Raw genomic sequence first — 18,024 nt, forward strand, 5'->3', positions numbered from 1 at the left:
CTGGGTACCCAGGCCAGGCTCTCTAAGCTTCAGATTCCTCATCTGTAGAGGGAGAGATCTGGATAGGATGAATTCCAAGCTTCTTTAAAGCTATGTATCTATGCTCCTATGACTAAATGTTTTCTTTTATCTTTTTCCATTCTCCAATGGAGAATTTTATGATCTCCTATTCTACTGGACGGTGTCCAGCACAGTATTTTGGGCTTGCTGTATGTATTATTGCATAATTCGTATCTTGATGTTTCAAATAACCATAGTTTTTTCAATGTAGGTAGACTCAAATCATAATTCCCCCCATCTCTTAGTAGAAAATCTGTTTTCTGTTGTAAAAATAACTATCTGGTTGTTAACTCTTTTATTTCCTTTATTTTCCCCTCCCTCTCTCCCTCCTTTTTTTCTCCCTCCTTCTCCTTCCTTCCTTCCTTCCTTCCTTCCTTCCTTCCTTCCTTCCTTCCTTCCTTCCTTCTTCTTACTCTTCCTCCCTTCCTGCCTGCCTCATCATGCCAAGAAATTGCTTCTGAATTCTCAATTATTCTGCTAGCAATACTATAAAATTTAACCAGACAAAATGCTAAGGAAAACACTTTAAAATTTGTAGATTTGTTCTTCTAGAAAAGCAGTGCGCTCTTGGCTTTTTTCCTCTTTAAATCAAATTTTCAACATCTTTTGTGAAGGGCTAATAAATTTGATGGAGCCAGGGACAATGCTGACAAATAAATCTCTTGATGAAGGTCAGTGCCTTATAGAAGCAGTTAATTTCTCAAGAAAAAAAAAACAAGTCAAAATGATTAAAAGCAATTCTTTATTTCATTCTCCATTGTAAGCATGGCCATTGAATACTCAGCCACAAATAGGTGACTGATAACAGAAACAACTAAGGAACAGCAAAGGCCTAGGGCATCCTGTATGTCTAAGACTGGTAGGAATGGGTGTTTGGCATACCACTGAGGCTTCAGAGGCTCCTCACCACTCCACTACTTGTTGCCTATGGCTCATAATCATCGGTTCATTTTACATTTTTTCATTTTTTAAATTTGTGCATTGGGAAGGACTCTGGTTAGAGAGTCAGTAGGCCTAGATTTTAGCTTAAACTTTGCCATTAATTACTTGCATGATCTCAGGCAAGTCAAAAAATAATTAATGGCAGAGCTGGGCTAAGGCTTGATCCTACTAGCTCTCATTTTCCCATCTATAGATTAAAGGATTTGGACTACATCATCTTCAGGGTCCCTTATAAGCTCTGTGTTTGTAAAGCTTAACCTCTCAACTGGATTATATTTTTGTTGTGAGCAGAAACAAAGTTCATTTGTATTGCACAGTTGTGTGTGTGTGTGTGTGTTTGTGATGCTCATTATTTCTTGGTGGATAGAGTGTTAGCTATTAGCATGGCACAGTGGCTATGGGGATGGACTTGGTGGCAGGAAAACTTGAATTCAAATTCTATCTCTAACAGTTTCCAATTATATGACTCAGGGAAAGTTATCAATTTCTTTGCAAATCTGTTTTTTCATCTGTAAAAATGGGTATAAAATATTTTCCTTGAATTCAAGCCTGTAAGGCAGAGAAATGATAACAGCAAGCATTTTTTTCCAGAAATGATTTTCTAGGTTAGTGGAGGGATTAATAAATAAATCTTTCTTATTGACCCCCAGTTCATTTTTTTTCTGTGTTTTGGGTAGGGAAGGAAACAACAACAAAGATGTAAAAGGATCACATTAAAAGGCCATAACTAATAGAATTATAGAATTACTCACTACAGAAATATTTTTAATAGATGGAAAAAGAAAAAAAAGGTCAGTAGGGGCTATGGCTTCAAGCCAGTTTTCTAGGTGACCCTTGATTATGCTTATTTAATTATTCACTCACTAAATAATGAAAATAAATTTCATATATCATAAAATCATAGAATCTTAGATCTGGAAAGGAGCCCAAATGTCATTTAATCCAATTCTAAACAGTAAACCAAGCAAAATGAAACATTAACTATCTTATTTTTTATTATTCTCTTGATTCTCACTTAGTGTCTGGAATACAAGCAGCTGATCCATGTTATGGAGAGGATAGAAAGTGACAAATACAAAATTCTAAAGAGACGCATGAATACAAGTGTACTGCTTTGGTGTAGGTAAGGGAAAGGAACTAGTACAAAAAGATAACTAAAGTATATTCAGAATTAGCAAAATACTGTGTTTAATTTAGTCTACAAAGTTTTAGTTAAATAGAATTCCCATTTAAAGCAATAGAACAAAGCAGTTAAAAACAAAAACAACAAAAATACTGCTAAGCCTTTCTACTCATCTCAGTCTGTCTTTTGTCAAGATGATCTCTTAGAACACTCCTAATTTTAACAGCAGATGATCACTAGGAGGCCATGCTGTCTTTTTCCTAGGTAGTTTTCCTTGATGATTGAGAGAAGAGAACCTCAGTATTATATTCTTACAACATAGTTTAATGTGGTAGTAGTTTTTATCATTGTTTATTACCTCTTATAACATGACTAGTTCATTATAGCTTAATTTTGCCTACCTGTAGATAGATAAAAGTTATCAGATTCTTTTTCCCTCTTCCCCTTACTTCCTCAAGGACATAAGGGGACAAATGGTTTCTTCACTGGTGCCTGAGGCTCTAACCTGGAAAAACATATAAACTTATTGTAGCAGGAGCCATCCCATGAAGCATTCATGGGAATAAGCTTGGCTCTTTTTTGTGGGTCTATATTTTTTTTACCTCTTGCAAAAGGACACGTACTATTAAGACTCCTGGTTGGTCCCTTGTTACTCATGATGGGGGAAAGAGAAGTGCTGTGTTCCAGATGATTAGTGATTAGGAAAGAGTAGCTGCTTTATAAGTTGCTGAAATAAGAAAATGACTTTTCTTCTCCTTTGAGGTGACCCTTTTGTTGGGACATCACTGATCACGGCTCTCTTTTGGACTTCCAGAAAAAGAAAGGAGGGTATTTTTTTTCCCTGACCCCCTAATAGCTACAGTGTTAGCTGCACATGGCAACAAATATATGTGCTTGCCCAGGTGAGTCTGGGAGTGGATTTTAAATCTCTGCAGCTTTTCTGTTTTGTGTCCCCCTGGGCACAAATGCCCTAACAACGATCCTGAGATTTCTAGACTTGGTGGCTACTTTGTGAACTTCAGAATTTGGGAGTTGCTTAGGCAGGTGCTAGTTACTAGTAGGAGGTAACTCTCAGGAGGAGAAGAGCATCATTGGTTGCAGAATTCAGGAGCTGAATGGCTAAAGCCTAATGCTTCCTCTGGCTTGTCATAAGATATGAATCTTGAATAAATACTCAGTGCTAACTTAGCAGAAAGGGATGTTTATTCAGTAGTTCCACAAGTCTTCTTAGAGTCTTTTCTAAAAGAGAAAATAGAGGTAATTGGTTGTAATTCATATTTTAGATATGCATTAATTTACATTTATTATTAGTGTTTTGAGTTTTAGGCATTTCTTTTGTGGGGAAGAAAATAAGTGCCTGCCCTACAGTGATAGGGGATATCAAGGAGGTATGGTATGCCCAATGGTATGAGGACTTGCTGAGCCCTTTTCAGGGATACTTTTTTACCTTTGCTCTCTGCTTGGCTCTCAACTCTTATCTATGACTCTTAAGAAGCTATAATATTGCATTTTGTTCTCTTTCTCATTTTCCCCCCTTTTTGATCTGATTTTTCTTGTGCAGCATGATAATTGTGAAAATATGTATAGAAGAATTGCACATGAATGTTGAATGTTGAAAATTGTTTATGCAATTTTTTTAAAAAAAATAAAAAGCTTTAATAAAAAAAGAAAAAAGGAAAAAACAAAAAATAAATAAGATTATTATATTTGTTTGATTAGAAAAATAAAAAACGAATCTGCAGCATGTGAAGGGGCCACACCTAAGCAGACAAACCAAACTGGGTTGAGGGTAGCCAATGGCCTCAAACCTGTCAATAAGTTGGATTTTTTCCCATACTGGGGCAGCACTCTATAATTACAAATCACCTGACATGAATTATCCCATTTGCCTCTCCCATGTAAAGAGGGAATTGCAAGTGCTATCTCATTTAATAGATTAAAAAACTGAGGCTCAGAAGACATCAAAAACATCAAGGTCATCTATTGCATTTTGGGGTCATCGCCAGTTGTCCTGGCTTTTGCTTGCCACTGGATTTTGATGACTCTGAAGGAAGGAGTAAGATTTATGACTTTTGTGAGCTCTTCCTTACAATTCACCAAGTCAAGAACCACCCTGTATGTATAAAATACAAATATTCGTATATATCCTGTATATATAAAATATAAAAAATATAAAATAATTCTTTTCAAAAACAAAGGACAAACAATAATTACTTTGTACGTTGAGAAACATTTATAAAAGAAACTGTTTATTCCTTTCAGAGAGACCCTAGATAGGATACATCCCTCAGATTTATTTAAGATCTTCTTTGGGATTGTGGGGTGGGAAGCATAATTAATAGGAGAATGTAAGAAAAAGCTTGTTCCTCTTTTAAGGGTGAGATCCCCCCCTAGGATGAACCAAGTCTATCAGTCTCAAACTTTTGTGGGTGAGAGGTCCCCCCTTGGCCTTTGGAGACATCCCAGAAAGGACCACTTGAGGAAGAGATCCCAGGCACTCTGAGAACAGAACCTTACAGTACAAAGTCCTGTGCAAACCTCCTCGCTCCAGATTTAGTTTTCTTTCTTCAGCAATTTGTAAGGGGGTTCAATCAGGTTACAAATGTCAGAGGACTCTCTAATGTTGAGAAGTTAGCTGCTCCTGACAGGAACAGAAACTAATGAAAATTAAGGAAGAGAGGAAGCTATAGAAAAACAAAGAAAATAAGAACAAGAATACTGGATGAAAAAGATTGCTTTTAATCAGAGCTAAAATTCTTCATGGTGCCTTAAAATACATAGATTCTATAATGACTATTATTGGAAAAAAAGTTTAATGAAATAATTTTGAATGTCTCTGCTTGCTAAATCTTAGTGCAGTTTTAAATGACTGAAGCTTAAAATTGCATTTTATGATTTGTAGCATAATTTTGTGCTTGTATAATATTGTTTGTATAACTGATTTGTATAAATGTTTTGTACAATGGTTGTACAAAATGATCTCCAGGGTACCATCGATCTCTTACATTTTGTGATTTGTAGCATAATTTTGTTAGTCTTTGTAGGTGTTGATAATTATGATAATTATTTTATCTTTAATTTTGAGGTAGTAGATAGAACACTGGATTTAAGTGCATCCCCCATCTCCTTGCTTTTGTAAGCCTATCTACCTTGGCTGGAATGTCCTCTCTCCTCCTCCTTGCCTCTTAAGAGTTCCTAGTTTCCTTTAAAGCTCAAGTGCACTTCTCCATCACCCTTCCCGATTCCTATAAGCTTTCTAGTGCCTTCCTCACTCAATTAACATTCATTGTATACACTTTTTTATATACATATTGTTTTTCCAAATTGAATGTAAGCTCCTTGAGAACAAGGGTTTCATTTTTGGCTTTGTCTTCACAGTCCCTGATACATAGTAGGCATTTAATAAATGCTGATTGATTGATTCTCTTCCAAGGAATACTTAGAGACCTCATTTTATTTTTATTTTTTTTATTTTTTTATAATTTTTTATTTTTATTTAATAGCCTTTTATTTACAGGATATATACATGGGTAACTTTACAGCATTAACAATTGCCAAACCTCTTGTTCCAATTTTTCACCCCTTCCCCCCCCACCCCCTCCCCTAGATGGCAGGATGACCAGTAGATGTTAAATATATTAAAATATAACTTAGATACACAATAAGTACACATGACCAAAACATTATTTTGCTGTACAAAAAGAATCAGACTCTGAATTATTGTACAATTAGCTTGTGAAGGAAATCAAAAATGCATGTGTGCATAAATATAGGGATTGGGAATTCAATGTAATGGTTTTTAGTCATCTCCCAGAGTTCTTTTTCTGGGCATAGCTAGTTCAGTTCATTACTGCTCCATTAGAAATGATTTGGTTGATCTCGTTGCTGAGGATGGCCTGATCCATCAGAACTGGTCATCATCTAGTATTGTTGTTGAAGTATATAATGATCTCCTGGTCCTGTAGAGACCTCATTTTAAAAGTGACTGTTACTGGCTTTATAATTATTTTTTTGCTCCCAACAAAAGTTTCCATAAAATCTAAATTAGCTGAATATTTCTTATAATCAAATTTGTTTTCATATTTCCTCCTTTTTCCTTAATGTTCAATCATCCTCTAGTTTTTCTGTGTGGTCATTTATATCCTTATCTGCTTCAAAATTTTTACTTTGCTAGAAAAGACATATACCCAAGATCATGAGCTTTGTTATTTTTCCTTTCCTTTCAAAAATCTCTTATGAGCAATTTCTTTGTAGCCATAGCCTGCCCATTGTTTCTTGCACATAATCTTGGATGTTTCTTTATATTCTACATTCAGAGACCAGATGTGTTGCTATCACTTCATCTTTACATATTTTTTCCCTATTCCCAAACTTTGTTAATCTTAATATTTGTGCAGAACACATTTTCTTTCCAAGACTCTTAAAGATCTTTTGAAGGTTGTTATTTATACTTTATAGCTATTGATTTTCTGTTTCTTCATTTTTGTATATAATCTATTTTCTTTTTACATTTTCAACTTTCTTTTTACTTTGTTATCTTCATTATGTCCAAATAGAATTAATTATCTTTCCTCCAAAACTCATTCCTTTTACTTCCTTATGGCCATCCTGATTTTTCCTTATGCTAAAAAAGTCTTATTGATTCTGGGCAGCTCTAGTCAGCATTGTAAGATTGCAATTTTCAGAATACAGACCAGCCTACAATGGTACAGGGAACTTTCCTATTTGGGAGTTGAGTAGACCAATTAATTCACATATCTCCATCCCTTAAACTGTATATATTTTAAAATTTACTTTATATGGATATAGCTCCTCTGAATAAAAGGCTAGGTTAGAGAAATAAATTCCTCCTTAAACCTCTCTTAAGCAGCCAGGTGGTATAGTAGATAAGAGTGCTGGGTCTGGAATAAGGAAGATTTATCTTCCTGAATTCAAAATCTGGCTTTCAGACACTTACTAGCTGCTACTTAACACTGTTTGTCTCAGTTTCATCATCTGTAAAAGGAGCTGAAGAAGGAAATGGTAAACCATTCCAATATATATATTTTAACTTCAGAAGATTTTATTATAGATTGTTCACAAAACAAGTTTAAAGAATATATATATATATATATATATATATATATATATATATATATATTACTTGTATTGGATAGACGACTAGTCTTTTTTTCTTTAATTTGTTAAGTAGGGTCAAATTCATTTATTTTTATTATTTTCTTTATTTTTCTGGTTATACATGTATGTTAATATTTTTAAAATACATATTTCTTTATGAATCATGTTGGGGGAAAAATCGGAACAAAAGGGAAAAATCATGAGAGAGAGAGAGAGGGAAAAAAAAAGAAGTAAAAGGAAAAAAAAGCTGAATATAGTATTGTTAATTTATATTCATTCTCCATAGTTCTCTCTCTGGAAGCAGAGGGTATTTTCTATCCAAAGTTTAGTGGGTTTGCCTTGGATCACGGAACTGCTGAGAAGAACCAAGTCTTTCATTGTACATTCTTGCTATTATTGTGTACAGGGTATTCCTGGTTCTATTTGTTTCACTCAGCATCAGTTCATGTAAATCTTCCTAGGACTTCTTAAAATAATCTTATTTATCATTTTTTATAGAACAATAATATTCCATTATTTCATATACCATAACTTATTCAGCCATTCCCCAATTGATGGACAACTACTCACTTCCAATTCTTTGCCACTACAAAAAAAGCTGCCACAAACATTTTTGCACATGTGAGTACTTTCCCCTCCTTTATGATTTCCTTGGGATAAAGACCTAGTAATGGCACTGTTGAATCAAAAGATCTGCACAGTTTGATAGCCCTTTGGGCATAATTCCAAATTGTTCTTCAGAATGGCTGGAACATTTCACAACTCCACCAACAATGCATTAATGTTCCAGTGTCCCAGTTTTCCTACATCCCCTCCAATATTTATCATTATCTTTTTCTGTCATTTGTCTGCCAATCTGAGAGGTGTGAGGTGGTACCTCAGAATTGTTTTAATTTGTATTTCTCTAATCAATAGTGATTTAGAGCATCTTTTCATATGATTATACATGGCTTTAATTTCATCCTCTAAAAATTGTTTGTTCATATCCTATGACCATTTATCAACTGGGGAATGACTTGTATTCTTATAAATCTGACACAATTCTTTATATATTTTTGAAATGAGATATTTATCAGAAACAAAGAACCTTTTCCCCAGCTTTGTACTTCACTTTCAATCATTTGTGCAGAAACTTTTTAATTTAATGATATCAAAACTGTCCATTTATCATTTCATACTGTTCTCTAGTTCTTTGATCACAAATTCCTCCTTTTACAAAGATCTGATAGGTAAACTATCCCTTGCTCTCCTAATTTGCTTATGGTATTAACTTTTACACCCAAATCATGTACTCATTTTTACCTTATTTTGGTATGGGGTGTAAGATGTAGGTCTATGCTGAATTTCTGATAAATTATTTTCTACTTTTCCCAGCAATTTTTGAGAAATAGTGAGTTCTTATCCCAGAAGCTGGAGTTTGGGGGTTCATCAAATACTAGATTACTATAATAATTGATTGTTGTGTCATGTGTATCTAATCTATTTCACCGATTCACCACTCTATTTCTTAGCCAGTAACAAATGGTTTTGATAACTGCTGCTAGGCCATTGTCCTGTGTATTTTTTTCCCCATTAATTCCCTTGATATTCTTGACTTTTTGTTCTTCTAGATGAATTTTATTATTATTTTTTTCTAGGTCTATAAAATAATTTTTTGGCATTTGGATTGATATGGCATTGAACAAGTAGAAAAATTGAAGTAGAATTGTCATTTTTATTTTATTAGCTTGGCCTACCAGTAAGCAATTGATATTTTTCCAATTGTTTAGATAAGAGTTTATTTGCGTGAGAAATATTTTGTAATTGTGTTGATAAGAGTTCTGGTATTTGTTTAGGCAGGTAGACAACCAAATATTTTGTCTACAGTTGTTTTAAATGCAATTTCTCTTTCTATCTCTTGCTAATTAGTAATATATAGAAATGCTGATTATTTGTGTGTTTATTTTATATCCTGCTACTTTGCTAAAGCTGTTAATTGTTTCAAATAGGTTTTTGGATGATTCTCTAGAATTCTCTAAGTTTATTATCATGTCATCTGTAAAGAGTGATAGTTTTATTTCCACATTGCCTATTCTAATTCCTTTAATTTCTTTTTCTTTTCTCATTGCTAAATCCAACATTTCTAGTACAATATTGCATAATAGTGATAATAATGGACATCTTTTTTCACCCCTGATCTTACTGGGAATGCATTCAGCTTTTATGGTTTTAGACAGATGCTGCTTATCATTACAAGGAAAACTCCCTTTATTCTTGTGCTCTCCAGTTTTTTTTTTTTTTTTTAATATGAATGAGTGCTGTATTTTCTCAAAAGCTTTTTCTGCATCTCTTGAGAATATCATTTGATTTTTGTTGGTTTTTTTATTGATATGATCAATTATGGCAATAGTTTCCCTAATATTGAACCAGCTCTGCATTCCTGATAAATATCCCACTTGTTCATAGTATATCAATCTACTGAATAAGTTGTTGTAATCTCTTGGCTAATATTTTATTTAAAATTTTTACATTGTTATTCATTAGGGAAATTGGTCTGTAATTTTCTTTCTCTGTTTTGGCTCTTCTTGGTTTAGGTATCAGTACCATATTTAGTCATAGAAAGAATTTAGCAGTACTCCTTCTCTGTTCATTTATTTTTTATTAAAGCTTTTTATTTTTCAAAACATATGCATGGACAATTCTTCCACATTAGCCCTTGCAAAACCTTGTGTTTGAAAATTTTTCCCCTTCTCCCATGCCCTCCCCTAGATGCCAAGTAGTCCAATATATGTTAAACATGATAGAAATATAGGTTAAATCCAATATATGCATCCATATTTATACAATTATTGTGCTGCACAAGAAAAATAAAATCAAATCAGTAAAAAAAAAAAAAAAAGAGAAGCAAAATAAAATGTAAGCAATCAACAACAAAAGGAGTGAAAATGCTATGTTGTGTTCCACACTCAGTTCCCACAACCTCTCTCTGGGTGTAGATGACTCTCTTCATCACTGAACAATTGGAACTGGTCTGAATCATCTCATTGTTGAAGAGAGTCACATTCGTCAGAATTGATCATCATATAGTATTGTTGTTGAAGTGCATAATGATCTCCTGGTTCTGCTCGTTTCACTCAGCATCAGTTCATGTAAGTCTCTCCAAGCCTCTCTGTATTCATCGTGCTGGTCATTTCTTACAGAACAATAATATTCCATAACATTCATATACCACAATTTATTCAGCCATTCTCCAACTGATGGACATCCATTCAGTTTCCAGTTTTTAGCCACTACAAAGAAACCTGCCACAAACATTTTTGCACACATGGGTCCCTTTCCCTCCTTTAAGATTTATTTGGGATATAAACCCAATAAAAACACTGTTGGATCAAAGGTTATGCACAATTTGAGAGCTTTTGGAGATAGTTCCAAATCGCTCTCCAGAATGGCTGAATGTATTCACAATTCCACTAACAATGTGTCAGTGTCCCAGTTTTCCCACATCCCCTCCAACATTCATTATTATCTTTTCCTGACATCTTAGCCAATCTGAGAAGTGTGTAGTGGTATCTCAGAGTCATTTTAATTTGCATTTCTCTGATTAATAGTGATTTAGAGCATTTTGAATTGTGAACTGATCAAACCATTCTGGAGAACAGTTGGGAACTATGCTATTAAACTATATATACTCTTTGACCCAGCAGTGTCTCTACTGGGCTTATTTCCCAAAGAAATCTTAAAGGAGGAAAAGGGACCCACATGTGCAAAAATGTTTGTGGCAGCCCTCTTTGTAGTGGGAAGAAACTGGAAACTGAGGGATGCCCATCAATTGGAGAATGGCTGAATAAGTTATGGTATATGAATGTTATGGAATACTATTATTCTGTAAGAAATGATCAGCAGGTTGATTTCAGAAAGGCCTGGAGAGACTTACATGAACTGATGCTGAGTGAAATGAGCAGAACCAAGAGATTATTGTAGACAGTAACAAGATTATATGATAATCAATCCTGATGGACATGGCTCTTTCCAGCAATGAGATGATTCAGACAAATTCAAATGGTCTTGTGATGAAGAGAGCCATCTGCACCCAGAGAGAGGACTGTGGGGAACAAGTGTGGATCACAACATAGCATTTTCACTTTTTTTGTTGTTGTTTGCTTCCATTTTGTTTTCTTTCTCATTTTTTTCCTTTTTGATCTGATTTTTTTTTTCTGCATGATAATTGTGGAAATAAGTATAGAAGAATTGCATATGTTTAACATATTGGATTACTTGCTGGGAGAGAGTAATGAGGGGGAAGAGAGAAAAGGAAAAATTTGGAACACAAGGTTTTGCAAGGATAAATATTGAAAATTATCTATGAATATATTTTGAAAATAATAACCTTTAATAAAAATGAGCTAAAAATTTCTTCCATTTCAATTAGATTGGCAAATTTACTGGCATACACTTAGGTTAAAATAGCATCTAATTATTGCTTTAATTTCCTTTTCATTGATGGTAAATTCACCCTTTTCATTTTTGATGTTGGTAATCTGATTTTTTTCTTTCCTTTTTCTAATCAAATAAACCAAAGGTTTATCGATTTTATTGGTTTTTGCATAAAACCAAATCTTAGTTTTATTAATTAAATGGTTTTCTTAGTTTCAATTTTATTAATTATTTTATTAATCTCTCCTTTGAGTTTCAGAATTTCCAATTTGGTATTTATTTGAGAGTTTTTAATTTGTTCTTTTTCTAACTTTTCTAACATGCCCAATTCATTAATCTTCTCATTCTCTGGTTTATTCATATAATTATTTAGAGATATAAAATTTTCCCTAAGGACTACTTTGGCTGCATCCCATAGATTTGGATATTTTGTCTCATTATTGTCATTTTCATGGATGAAATTATAGATTGTTTCTATGTTTTGCTGTTTGACCCACTCATTCTTTAGAAATAGATTATTTAATTTTCAATTGATTTTTAGTCTATCTTTCCCTGGCCCTTTATTGAATATACTTTGTATTGCACCATGATTTGAAAAAGAAGAATTTACTATTTCTGCCTTTCAGCTTTTGATTGTGAGCTTTTATGCCCTAATATATAGTCAATGTTTTTGTAAGTGCCATGTACTGCTGAGAAAAAATTGTATGCCTTTCTGTCCCTATTCTATTTTCAACAGAGGTTTATCATATCTAAGTTTTCTAGGATTCTATTAACCTCCTTAATTTTTTTCTTGCTTATTTTGTGGTTAGATTCATCTAATTCTTAGAGATGGAGGTTGAAGTCCCCCAGCAATATAGTTTTGCTGTTTATTTCTTCTTTTATTTTATTTTGTTCTTATTTATTTATTTATTTTTAAAATTTTAATAACTTTTTTATTGACAGAACCCATGCCAGGATAATTTTTTACAACATTATCCCTTGCACTTACTTCTGTTCCGATTTTTTCCCTCTCTCCCTCCACCCTGTTTATTTCTTCTTATAACTGGCCTAACTTCTCTAAAATTCTGGATGCTCTATCATTTGGTGCATATACATTTAGTATTGATACTACTTCATTGTCTATGATGTCTTTAAGAAGATGTAGTTTCCTTCCTTATCACTTTTAATTAGATCTGTTGTTTTATTTGTTATCAGAATTGCTACCTGTGCTTTTTTTGCTTCCATTTGTGTGGGATGTGGAAGACCCTTACCCAAAATGACTACTCAGAGATCACTCAGTAGAAAGCAGAAAGGTTGTTGACTATACCTCTGGAGGATGAGCTGTCCCATCATGAGATAAGAAAGAGAAAGCTTGTGGTAAGAGGGCTAAAGAAGTAGTAAAGATATGCAAGTTTTATAGGTTCTGTTACAAAGTATTATATCATAAGTTGGGGAGCATTGAGAAATAGGTGCCCTCTCCCCTAATTGAATGTTAAACATTGGTGCTAAAGGCAGATTAGAACAGAATGCTTTGTTTCTCTGGTTCCAAGAGGAATCATCAATCAGACCATCAGACTTCAGATTACTGAGTCTAAATATTGATAACATTGAACAAGGATAAATGTCATCATTTCTGGTTAAGTAAATATATCTAAAGTTTTAAGTAAATATTGGCTTGCACACACCATACTTATGTAGGTTACAGAGATATAGAAATAATAAGAAATAAAATACAGAAAAAGAATTTAAACATTCCTGTAAGTTCTTCACCTTATCTCTCCATTCCACACAACTTCCCCCTTGTAATATGTAAATGATTTTTTATCATATTTTTATGAAGAACTTACACACTGTTCAAAATCAGTTAACATATCTATACATTATACAGTTTACCATCAAGATCATCTCTCTCTAATATATTCCAGTCTTTTCTCACAGCCGTCTCACTGTGACTACCCTTTCCTTGTTTTTCCCACCGATTTCTTCTTGAAATCATTTGCTCCAACTAATCAATCCTTCTAAAATCACCTTCATTCTCCTGTCCCATCTCTGTCTCTCTCTCCCAATTCCTACTTGCTCAAACCTCTAACATACTTTAAACACTCCCAAACCAATAACTCTTCTAACTAGATGCTCTATTTAAACTATTAATTGCTTTTGTAAATCAATCTTTCTTGTCACTTGTCTTTAAATCACCTTTTTTAAACTTTAAGATTCACAATTAATTTTGAACCAAATTTCATAAAACTTATAATATAGTTTACAAATTACCCAATACTTTAAAAAAGAAATATGCTATTCAAGTAGGGAGATACAAACATGACCTCCCTCCCCTAAGGTAAGCTACTAGCATTTTGTTTAATAACCTATATTTTTAATTTGAAGTCCAACCAAATAATAAAAAAAGTTTTTTCTTCAGTTGTAAAGGCCACAATATTCAAACAATTCTTAAGATTTTATCCTCTTAATAAATCTAATATGTGCAAGGCAACAGTAAAATTATTTCCCCCAATTTCAAAATTATAGTACCTTCCAAAATTCTTAATCAAATGTTGCAGAAAATTACCCAGTTTAGCCTTCTTAAACTTTCTGTTCTCTAATTACATGAAAGCAAACTTGCTAATAATGATTTTTCTTTCTTCTCCTGGGACAATTTTTTTTCTTTTTAGAAATATGCCTAGTTTTCCCACAGGTCCAACAGGTCAGAGAGTCCCTGTGTTCAGCTACTTACCTCTCTTACTCTATTTTTATTCCTCCCTTCAAATATCTGCAATTTCTTATTTTCAATCTTAAGTTTAAATCTTAACACACATAGCAATTTAAAGTTATTTTAAAATTAACTAGTACTTTAGTTTGTGAAATTTCCTAAAATCCATCTAGATATTCCATTCAAACTTCTTTTCTTTAGTAAGCCAGGAAAGAGTTAAACACCAATCCTTGCTTTACCCTGAGATTTTTTTTCCTGGCAGGATTCCACAAGCCTGAATTCTGATACAGGCTTCTTGCTTACAGTTTTTAAAATGATACATAGCACACTGCTCTTCTATTTTCTCAAAACTTTCCAAACTTTCAATCTATGTTTTTATTTTTCTCCTTCTCTCCCCCTCTTCCTACAAAGCCGCTGCCAGAGGCAGAGGGAGAGAAAGAGAAAAAAGATTTTCTTTTCTTGCATTTGAGAAGTGCAATCTTGAGAAGCCCAAAATTAGTTCCCAAATTACCTTACCGTGATCTAAGACCAATACATTCTGAGCCACTCTGAAAGTGTGGCTGAATGAATCCAGTTCCCACAGTTCCGCCTGATATTTTTCTAAGCCTGTAACACAGAGGCTGAATTCTTTTCTCTTATGAGCTTGCTAACTTTTAACACAGAACAAAATACAAAGCAGACACACACACAAAGACACATGCAGAACTCTATTTTCACTTTTCACATCCAGATTTAAGTCTGACATACTCAAATATTCCTGGGATATACATCCTCCCAGTTTTCTTCCCTTTTATATCTGGGAAGTTCATCACAGTCTTGAATTCCCTAGCTAACGTCCTGATACAAATTCTTGGACTGCTTCTATCCCATTTTACCATCTTGGACCTAGTCCAGGTGTTTGGCCCTTCATTATCCTCACGACCCAGGCGGAGGTCCTTTGTTACTCTCATGCCCCTGCAGCTACTTGAGAGCCTCCTTAGGAAAGTCCTTTATCATTGGAGTCCACAGTAGTCCCAACACAAAAACAAATTTGAGAGGCTAATCCCCCGGGGTCTCCCTCGACCCAGTCAATGGACCCCCAGAACCCCCCAAGAGCATTACCTCGAGTTTACATGTGTACATATCTTTCAGGCTGCAATGCTGGCCATCAGGACTCTGCTTCCTTCAGTCTTCAATTCTGCTTTCCACTGAGTATCCCTGCCTCAGGTCGTTGTCTAAGAGGGGAAGAGGCTGCTCACCCAGAGCCAGAGACCATGGAGGAAACTATTCCATGGGCGCCTGTTCTTGTCTAGGGTGCACACAGCCATCTCCCCCAAAGACCCCATCTCAGAAAGCCCCCAATTGTAAGGGATGTAGAAGACCCTTACCCAAAATGAACACTCAGAGATCACTCAGTAGAAAGCAGAAAGGTTGTTGACTATACCTCTGGAGGATGAGCCGTCCCATCACAAGATAAGAAAGAGAAAGCTTGTGGTAGGAGGGCTAAAGAAGTAGTAAAGATATGCAGGTTTTATAGGCTCTGTTACAAAGGATTACATCATAAGTTGGGGAGCATTGAGAAATAGGTGCCTTCTCCCCTAACTGAATGTTAAACTTTGGTGCCAAAGGCAGATTAGAACAGAATGCTTTGTTCCCCTGGTTCCAAGAGGAATCACCAATCAGACCTTCCAACTTCAGATTACTGAACTGACATCATTTAAACTAATAGTCTAAATATTGATAACATTGAACAAGGATAAATGTCATCGTCTCTGGTTAAGTAAATATATCTAACGTTTTAAGTAAATATTGGCTTGCACACACCATACTTATGTAGGTCACAGAGACATAGAAATACAGAAAAAGAATTTAAACATTCCTGTAAATTCTTCACCTTCTCTCTCCATTCCACACACATTGAAGCATAATAATTTCTCTTCTAGCCTTTTACCCTTACTCTGTAAGTATCTCTGTTGCAAAAGTGTTTCTTGTAAACAACATATTGAAGGATTCTGTTTTTTAATCCATTCTGCTATGGGCTTCCATTTTATGGGAAAGTTCATCCCATTTGCATTCCCAGTTATGATTACCAGCTCTGTGTTTCTCTCCATTTTATATTCTCCCCTATATATTCTTTTGTTCTCTTTCCTCTCTGTACTTAGTAATGTTTTGTTTCTAACTCACCCCTTCTACCTGCTCTACCCCTACTATCACCCCTACTATCTCCTCTTATCCTTTCCTCCTAGTGTTTCTGCCCTCCCTTCTATTCATCTCCTCCCTTTTCTTTCTTTTTTCTCCTCCTAATTATTTATAGGGTAAAATAAATTTCTATATTAATTGAGTGATTATGTATTCCCTCCTTGAGCCCAAACTGATGAAATTAAGCTTCAGATAATGCTCATCCCTCTTCCTACTTTCCCTCTATTGTAATTGCTCTTTTGCGTCTCTTCATGTAATCTAATTTGTCCCATTATACTTCTTTCCTTTTCTCTCAGTGCAGTCCTTTTTTCATTCCTTAATGTCTTTTTCTTTAATATTATCACATCAGAATCCATTTACAACCACACTCTCTGCTCATGTAAGCCCTTTCTAACTGGCCCAATAACAGATAAAATTCTCAAGAGTTACAGATATAATTTTCCTATCTAGGGACATAAACAGCTTAACTTTAAAATTATACACACACACACACATACATACATATATATATATATACATACATATATATATGTATGTATGTATATATATATATATATTTCCTGTTTACCTTTCTTTGTTCCTCTTGAGTTTTGTGTTTGAAGATCAAATTTTCTGTTCTGTTTGATTATTTGCTTTTTTCAATAGAAATGACTGAAAGCCTCTTCATTGAAAATCCATTGCCTTCTCTGAAAGATGACCCTAAGGGTCAATCTGGGAAATTTGCTGGGAAATTAATTCTTGATTATAATCAAGTCTTTTACCTTCTAGAATATGGTGTTCCAGGTTCTCTGATTCTCTTTTTTTCCCCCAAATCTTTTTATTGAAGCTTTTTATTTTTAAAACCTATGCAATGATAATTTTTCAACAATGACTTTTGTAAAACCTTGTGTTTTAATCCCCTCCTTCCCTTCACCCTCTCCCCTAGATGGCAAGTAATCCAATATATGTTAAACATGGTAAAAATATATGTAAATCCAATATAAGAATATATATATTTATACAGTTATCTTGCTGTACAAGAAAAATCAGATCAAAAAGGAAAAAAAGAGAAAAAAATAAAATGCAAGCAAACATATCCATCCGAATTGATCATCATATAATCTTCTTGTTGCCATGTACAATGATCTCCTGGTTCTTCTATTTCACTTAGCATCAATTCATGTAAGTCTCTCCAAACCTCTCTGAAATCATCATTTCTTACAGAACAATAGTATTCCATAATATTTATGTATCATAACTTATTCAGCCATTCCCCAGCTGATGGGCATTCACTCAGTTTCCAGTTTCTTGTCATTTTAAAAAGGCAGGCCCTCTAATTCTTTATTGTAGATGCTGCTAGATTTTGTCTAATCCTGACTGTTGTTCCTCGATACTTGAATTATTTTTGTCTGGCAGCTTGCAGTTATTTTTGTCTTGAGATTATATTTCTGTTATTTTGCAACAATGTTCTGTGGGGTTTTCCTTGTGAGATCTTTTTCTGAAGGTGATCGATAGATGCTTTCAC

The sequence above is a fragment of the Sarcophilus harrisii genome, chromosome 2, assembly GCF_902635505.1.
Source record: "Sarcophilus harrisii chromosome 2, mSarHar1.11, whole genome shotgun sequence".
NCBI lineage: Eukaryota > Metazoa > Chordata > Mammalia > Dasyuromorphia > Dasyuridae > Sarcophilus > Sarcophilus harrisii.